The sequence below is a fragment of the Periophthalmus magnuspinnatus genome, chromosome 7 (assembly GCF_009829125.3).
Source record: "Periophthalmus magnuspinnatus isolate fPerMag1 chromosome 7, fPerMag1.2.pri, whole genome shotgun sequence".
Taxonomy (NCBI): domain Eukaryota; kingdom Metazoa; phylum Chordata; class Actinopteri; order Gobiiformes; family Gobiidae; genus Periophthalmus; species Periophthalmus magnuspinnatus.
In genome coordinates, this window is record NC_047132.1 from 15,949,322 (window position 1) to 15,958,713 (window position 9,392).

Here is a 9,392-nt window from a genome sequence, read left to right on the forward strand (position 1 = left end):
ACAGCGATGGGCAGCCACTTCTTTGCCCCAAGGCAACTGTGACTGTTGTTCAGACTTAGTGGCTGTGAATAAAGAGCTTGTGAATGGTAATCAGAACTCATTCATGTACAAGTGTACCCTGTGAATGAACAATGCCAACTCCAGAGACAATGCTCTTTTGTGCACTGCCAAATAAAAGCAGTTAGATTGAAAAAATAAATAAATAAAAAATAAGACAAATTGAAATATAAAAATATAGGCAGTGACTTTAAAATTACTGGTGTGAACAGATGAATTTGAAATTTAAAAGGACTGCATTTCACTGTTTTTCACACTTAGACTTCATTATTTTAGATTTGTCTTTTCATTTACATTGTTTATGAACCCTTGCCTGAGCTAAACACCTCTCCAGTACTTCACGATATTTTACAAAAAAATACGTATACAATCAGGGACGTGCATGGTCCGTCCATATCAAAACTAAAATGGAAGCATTCAACTCTGAGGTGAGAATTTTTTTTATTTTGTTCAAAATGATGTGTGATCAATGAACTCCGTTTCATATGTGACACTGAAATAAACAAATCTAATCTTGTACAGCCGTGTTTGACACCTCGAATACTGCAGGTCGTGTTCAGCAGGTACTTTGAGTGGGTTACTTGCAGATTGCCTGTTACACCAACCATGCTAACTGTGGTGTGTATTTGACCAAGGCACCAGACCACTGTGGTCTCCAGGAAAAATATACTTCCCACTCCTCTCCAGACCTGCACCTCCGCAGACCTGCACTCCGCTAAGATGGGTGTAACAAGATGTTAGAAGAATTGCAAGTAGAAAGCTGTTAGTGGAGAACATTCAATTCACAAGTACAGAACTCTCTTACTGATTTCTGTGTTTTCCTAATGGCTAGCAGCAATTGGTTTGAGGTTAAACAGAGGATAGAGATTAGGTCTGAATTACTTTCAGTTTTCGATATGTACAGATTATTTCAAAGATGCACTGAGATGTACCTTTTCTTGTGGATATTCTGCCACCTGCTTATGACCTCTATAAGGGTGGATATCTAAGCATATAGTTTAAAGTTAAAACAAGGTTCAGACTGTTTCCAATAATGTCACGATGGAACTTTTGTATAGAGTAACTTACTAACATTGAGTGAGTAGACGTCTGGGCTGTGAGCACTTATCGTTGAGTGTGTTGACACATGGAACTAGAGCCCTGGCTTTTCTAGTCTTATCCAGTTCAGAATCCAGAAAAAATCTATAGAGACTCTGACTTGGTTCATTCAAAAGTGAGAATGTCACGTAGTTTATGTTAGACCGATAGAAAAGTGCACTAAAGCTCACAATAGTTATTCAGTGGAAAGTGGTATTTTGTTATCTGCTAAATGTTGCTATAAAACCTTAGCCATTGTCTTTCTTGTATGAGTCTATAAGTTAAATTCTTTTGGTCACCTTGGGATTTCACATTTTCTAAGTTAAAGTCTACATTTGAAAAACACACTTTCTAAATGACACTTCCGTTTCCAATGATGCAACAATCAGTATTTTTTATACAGAGAGATAACAGTCTGGTCACCACATCGTCTGTCAAGCCAGAACCAAACATCATCATGCAATCAGATTTGTTTATTTCAGTGACGCATATGAAATGAAGAAACTCATTAGCCATTTATCATTTACAAACAAAATCACATTTCTCTCACCTCAGCTTAACAGCCTAATGCTTCACTCATTGATTCTGCAGAAATCTGCCATGTTTTTCAAAGTGCTGTTATATATTTTTTTGCCTTTCTTTTTCCCTCATAAGCAGCCATGTTTGTTTTGATATGGATAGACCACACGTGTCCCTGATTGGCTGTCAGTCACATCCATCTTAACTCAGGGAGATTCATCGGTGACCAGATGCACATTGTAAAGTATTGGAGAAGTGTGTATTCTAGATCTCAGGCAACAATCCAAGTGCTCAACGACAACTTCACATTAATGGATTAATGAAACAAGTGAATGAAGTAAAGCAGTGGTCCCCAACCTTTTTATCACCGCGGACCGGTGGTTGGGGACCACTGAAGTAAAACACAACTACAGATATGTTTTTGATGAGGAAGCAACAATGGTTAAAAAGCATGGTTAATAAAGTCGATTTTACATGTAACCTTTTTAGAAGGTGGTCCACTACCTGTTTGTCTTCTTGCAGATGCATTTGCTTTGCCTGCAATGTTCCACAGTCTGGCATTAATGCTATCTATCTTGCATTTATTACAGTTTGTGACAGTTCAAACCATTACCATAAAAACATGAATTTTCAGTGTAAACGGGAGGAACTGTCCACAGATATGACCTGTAACTTGGCATGGTGGCACACCATGCTTTCTGCATGGAGGGCGATAAGTTTAATGCCTTACTGTGGAACATTCTAGGCAAAGCAATGCCAACTCACTGAATGAATAGCTTTTCAAAAGAATTTCACTTTGACATTTTTTAGACCTATTTAACTTTCAAAGTACTAAATTGATTACTCCTAAAACCAATTTTAAGAGTTTGAAATATTTATTATAAATAATAATAATAATAATAATAATAAATGCATTTTTGTCGTTGTTAAAAGTATTTATTATTTTGCTCATAATAAAAACCAAAAAAACCAAAAATGGATGTCTTGTTTCTCTGTCATCTTTTTTCCATACCATAACCCTCCTCCCTTTTCCACACATACACGCACCACAGCTCCCCGTCAGAATGATTAGCCTGCTCTTCTGCGTTGCCTGGATACAAGGTGCGTTGGTTTCGTCAGCCGGTGTGACTGGCCAGCTGTCCACAAAGAACAACCTGCTGAATAATATACAGAAGGACAATACATTCATTTGAACTTATTTAACATATCCCTCATCTATGTATTGTTTAGTTTGTTTACTGATGTTAAAATTGACTACTTTGTATTTATGTGCTGTTTGAACTAATCTTGAAACCAGCTTGATTTGCTCATTCATATACAGAGCACAAATGGAAAATTCAAATTGCCAGAACACAGATAATCAGATTTGTTTATAATTTAGTTAAGTTGTTGGTGAAGGAACAGCCCTCTTGGGATAGTGACTGGAATACCCAATACACGGCTGCTCCCTCTTTTCTGTTTGAGGAAACTTAACTAAAACACAACTCTGCCCATGCCATCTCTCCCACAATGAGGGAATAATCTCCATGTGTGTATATGTCAAACAAGCTCTGTGTTTGACTTTGACTTAGAAATTCATTTTCACAAAGTACACAACAACTACAACATGCAGTAATACTACCCGATAATTAAATATTTCAAATCTGTCAGCCATTTTTGAGTGGGAGAGAGTGGGGAAGTTGAGACTCATTTCCCTAATGAATAGATTGTACTTTCCTATGTAATATCTTTGTCTTTGAGGAATATCATAATGTTGAACTTGATCATTTCTATTAGTGACTAGACCCTATTTATTTCAACAAAAATCTGCATTTTAAGAATATTAATTTTAGCAGGTCCCTTCTGTATTGAATTTTGTTGGCCTACATAATGTTGCAGCCTCATTTGAGCATTCCAGGTTAGTTGTCTGTAACTCGCTACCAAGTTAAATACTAGTAGGCAACAAATAAATTGTGTTTTTTTTCCCCCCGTCTTCTTTTTTACGTCTTCTTTTTTACTGCAGGGGTGTTCAACTTACTAATTTTTAAATGTGGTCACATTTTTATATAGTGCTCTCCCACCTGCAAGGCACTCAAAGCTCTTTACATCAAGGAACCACTCACCCACTCATGCACACATTCATACACATTCACACACACATTCATACACATCCACACAAACATTCAAACACACATTCATACACATCCACACACATTCATACACACCCCCACACACATTCACACACATTCATACACATCCACACACACACACGCACACCCCATAGTCTCCATAGTCTAGAGCTACAGGTGTAAGATCAAGATGATAGGAGATTATCATATATTATTACCACATCTTTATAGCTAGTTTTGATATTTGAGTTTTACGATCATTTCATTTTTGGAATAACACAAATCATTCTCAAGTGTTATTTTCACATCACAGCGGCAGATAAAAGGCAGAGCTTATTAATGTATGTTTAAGATTATTTACGTTTGACCTATTTAAGAAGAGGAAGACATCAGGTGTATCCAGGGTTACCTCTGCCCTTCTCACATGGTGTCACATGACTCTCACTAATGCTTTTCTTTTCGAGGTCCTCTCCTATCTCTTTTGACCTCTTGTCTTGGTTTTCTATGTTCTCTCCTCCTTCCCGTGTCACTCTTGTCTTTCTTATGTCCTCTCCTCTTTCCTATGTCCTTTAATTTTCCCTATGTCCTGTCCTATCTCCTTGGAACTCTTGTCTTCTATGTCTTCTCCTCTTTCCTACTATATGTCCTTTCCTTCATCTTATGTCCTCTGCTCTTCCCTATGTCCTTTCGTACCTCCTCAGTCATCTCCTATGTCTTTTACATTAAGTCTTTGCTTATGTCCCCCTACTTTGGAAAACCCTCAATTCAGTGCTACAGAAGAGAATAACAACATGAAATTGCCTCTGCTGATGTTAACGTTTAGCAACTAACCCCATTGACCTCTGGGACAACGGTTCATTAGACAGTGGTTAGCACAAGTGCTTGTATTTTATGAACAAAAGCTGTCAGTTGAATGAATTAGTTTGGTAATCATGTGGTTTTATGTTGGATTTGGGGGAAGCAAAACTGTCAATTATAATTACAAGGAATTCTTTGACTGACTTGGATTCAGAAGAGTGCCTGCAAGACTAAATGTTTTATTGTTAATCATTTTTATTGTTTAGCTGATGCAGTTTTAGAAATTCTATTTTTAAAAATTCCAGTTATAAATGCATCCGAGTGGTGTAATTTAACCTTAGCAGTATTGAAACATCAACCAAAGCACACATAGAGAAAGAGACAAAATGTTCCATTTGTCTTCATTTATTTGTTATCATTGGTCTTAGTTAATTGTCTGATTATTTTGTTTTTGACTGTTTAAATTTATTCATGAGCAATAAATAGTTTCCATTTTTCAAGAGGTATTTGCTTGTTTGACAAATTAGATTCACCATTTTGATTTTTTCACATTTACAATTAAAGAAATTTCACATGTTGTTGTATCTGACTCCGAAATTAATCATGAACATGGACATGGCACTTGATAACCAGTCATTCAAACTGGAACAAGGCAGCAGTGGCTTCTGGGCTGGTACATGCTGGGAAGGATTTCCTAAAATGAAATATGTAGTTACACTCGCACATTTACACTAACTTCATACCCGACTGTGGAACACACACTCGAAATCTACCTCAACATGGCTTAGGGTTTCCAAAACACCGGACCCTTGGGACTGTGACCAGCCCAATCTACATTGAACACCAGGCATTGTGCTATGACACGCTCCCGGGACTCATGGCACTATAGGTTAATATGGGTCAGGAGCAGTGAAATATTACTCACGTTAAAGATATAAGCATAGAGCAGCCAAACCATACAGACCGACACTGCTTAAGTACAAGAGGTCAGAGGCCGAGTAAAGGCTGTGTTGAGTAGTTTGGATCAGGTGCCCTGTTAATTTGGCAGGCGTTACAAACTACCATGACCTGCTGATTGACCTGCTCATTCATACAACCATAGAGGGCCTATTTTTTTTTTTTTTTTTTTTTGCATGTGTTAGGCTACTTTGTACACCACTCCACACAACGCAAAATAATGCATGAGTCTTATATAGCACTTTCACAGACACAAAGTTGCTTTACAATTTTGTGCTGTATTCATTCAGGCCACATGGGGTAATAAACTATTATTGTAGCCACAGCTGCCCTAGGGTAGATTGACAGACACAAGGCTGCCACCTCCTACCTCCAACTACCATCACCAGCACACACACACCACACACCACATTTATAATATGCAATGTGGGTGAAGTGTCTTCCCTAAGGAATACCAGGATCTCCCATCCAAGCACTAACCAGACCCAGCCTGGAGGTTTGGTGCCTAGTAGTATTTCCATTAATTCAATTAGCAATCAGTACTTTCCATTAGTCCAACTTACACACTGATTAGTTGTAAGTTGGACTAATGGAAAGTACTGATTGCTGATTGAAACATGCTAAAAAGTCAGCCATTGTTACAATTACTATGCTGAGATCAAAAATAGTTTTGTGGATGTCTTTGGTCAATAAAAAAACAAAACAACTGAAAAAGAATTCGAGGTCTGGAGATGGACTAAATCATACAGGATTACTTAAACATAAGCCAAAGAAGCTAGACAGATCTATTTCTGATGACACTTTAAAACCTCACTGTCTATCCATCCATCCATTCATTTTCTTCCATTTATCTGGGGCCAGTGTCACGTGGACAGCAGTCTAAGCAGGGACTCCCAGACTTCCTTCACCCCAGACATATCATCCAGCTCCTGCGGTGGGACCCCAAGGCGTTCCCAGGCCAGCTGAGAGACATAGTCCCTCCAGCGTGTCCTGGGTCTTCCCCGGGGCCTCCTCCCGGTGGGACATGCCAGGAACACCTCCCTCACTGTCAACTTAACATAAAATATCTTCACATTTCAGCCTGGATGGACAATAAATTAAACAGAAATCAATCTAAAACAGTATTTTCATAAGTATGAGGATTTGAGAATATATTGAGGTTTTCATTTCTAGTATTGAACTATTCTGTGTTACTTCATCTTCTCTTTTCTTCATTTTTCTGCAGGCTACGGAGTGTATTGGGTTACTCTTTTGAATTCTGAGAGTCAAAAAGAACTTGATGATTATACGAAATCAAACTTTCATAGCTTGGTGCCCTGCCAAAATTAATTTCTATTCTGGTCCCTGGAGTTAAGCTTGAGGTGCATAGGGAGCCTCGGGCAGGCAACAGGAGGCTGGAGTTTAGTAGTAGCTAAAAATATGAATTACAAAGTGCCTTTCTATCACTATGTAAAAAAATAGGTTTAGTTTTGTGTGTTTTTAGCTTTTCAGCTTTTCAGAATTTCAAGTAACATTTGCCAAACAGAAATATGGTCACTTCTCATTTGATCTTGGTCAGCTTGTCTCCAGTCCTTCTTAGGTCCTATTTAAACCTCCTTGTGTGGAAGCATAGTCAGACTTGAACAGCCGATACTAATGTGCAGTGTTGTGTATTCAAGTCACTGGGTCCCGGACTGATGGTAGATAAACTTCTGCTGCCTCAGACATCCAGAGTCTCACGCCTCTCTTTAAAACTGTAGGAATTGTTAGGACAACTCCAGTACTTTTTGGCACTATTGACCTTACTTTTGGTCCCACTAAAAGTTTTGCTGCTAAAATATGATTTTAAGTAGGTTGATTTGCGTAAAATGTTCAAAGTTCATGTGCACCAACAAGTCAACAATGCACGGATTCTCTGGGAGATTTTAAAATGGCTCTGTAGTCTGTATAGAACTGATTTGCTGTGAGATCGACAGCCCCATGCAAAATAATACAATCCGAATAACGATGGTGGCGCCCACGTAGTTTTACAATGAATACTTACCTGACTTCACCCCAGTACTCAAAATGCAGTAGCTGTGGTTCGTCCTCGTGCAAACTTGGCAGGAAATGGCACACACTTTTGGACTTTTCTGACTTTTGACAATGCTTCGTATTGGGTGTGCGTCTCTGAATATTTGATCTTAGGGATGTTTGTTTTAGAATTCCCTTATTTCTGAGTGTGTCTCAGATCCTTGCTCCTTCCATCACACACACACACCCCTGCTCTGTGCTCTATCCCTGAAAGAACTGCAGTAGAACTATGACATGCAACACCCAGGCAACCCCAAGAAAATTCTCTCAGAAGACGGTTTTAATCCAGCTTTAGCCAGTTCATAGTGTTGTTGTTATTGGTTAGAACGCCGCTCCCACATTGCTTCTAGGGATGTCGTAATATCCTATGCAGTGGTTCTTAACCTGGGTTCGATCGAACCCTAGGGGTTCGGTGAGTCAGTCTCAGGGGTTTGGCGGAGGTCAAGACACGCACCCGACACATATGATTAGTGGACTGCGAGCGTCTTCAGACGTTGGCCCAATTCAACAAATGTACCCTTTGATGTGTCTATTGAAGTACCTGCCCAACTTAAATGAGCCGTTTGAACACTGCTCACGCCTCACAGACCCAGCTCACAGTCCTGCGTAAAGACACAGCCCTGATTTTCAGACGCTGTGTGCAGGAGCAGGAGGATCAGGAGGACGTAACTTTCGCCCGTCCCTCATGACGCGCTAAAAAGCTTGTCCGTAGATGTATAATGAAAATCCTGATAGGAAATTGCCACAGAAATCTATTTGATGTAGTAACAAGTTTATTATATCTGTGATAGATCTGCTCTTGTCTCCGCAATGACGTATCACGTTTAACACATCAGACACGTCACCCAAAAGTAGAGCCACAAGCGAGTGAAAATGAGCCAAAACAAAAGTCTGTGGAGAGCTTTTTAACAAAGGGGAAAAGGCCAACTGAGGAGCCAGAAGAGGAGACTACGACCTCCAAGAAAAAGGAAGATAAATTTAAGAGACAACACCAGGAGTCCCACTTAAATATGGGTTTGTCGCCACAGGTGATTCTCACGTGCACAGTCCGCTCTGCATAATATGTGGGAAAAGCAAATGAGGCAATGAAACCTTCAAAACTACTTTGGCACATGGAGACTGAGTACCTGGGATTAAAAGATAAGCCTTTAGAGTTTTTTGAAAGAAACTGTGGAGCAGACTAGACATAATCACACTGCAGGTGTCATTGTCTCTCATCACTCCTCGATGGGTCCACCTCATCCCAAAGACACAAGTGCAGAGCTCCCTCTGATGCAGTGGTTTGGTGTGTTGTATTTTTTATGCATTTAACATATTTTTGCCATATTTATCTGCCACGTGTAGAAGGCTGTCCGTGAAAATAAAACCTACATTATTCCGTTGCATTATTATTATAATTATATACAATGTTATCTTCATTTTAGATGTCAAAAAGTATTTGCGGCTCCCAGTGTTTTATTTTCTGTGGAAACTGGGTCCAAATGGCTCTTTGCGTGTTAAAGGTTGCCGACCCCTGTAGCGTGATGGAAATTAGGTGATGGGTGTGTGTTAAAATGTTAAAAATAATAAATAGCATAAATGCAATAAGTTCATTATTGAAATACATAAGGTTCAAAATTTAAATAATTTCAGTGTGGTAGAATTAAAAAAGGTCATGTCTTTGTAAAAAGGTATGTATGTAATTTGTTGTGAGTTCATGCATTTTATTGGTTTTATTCTTTGAACACAGTGATGTTAATGCATGATTCATTTTGTGCACCAGTAAAATATCCATATGTCTTGAATATGAAAAAAAAAAAATATATATATATATATATATATATA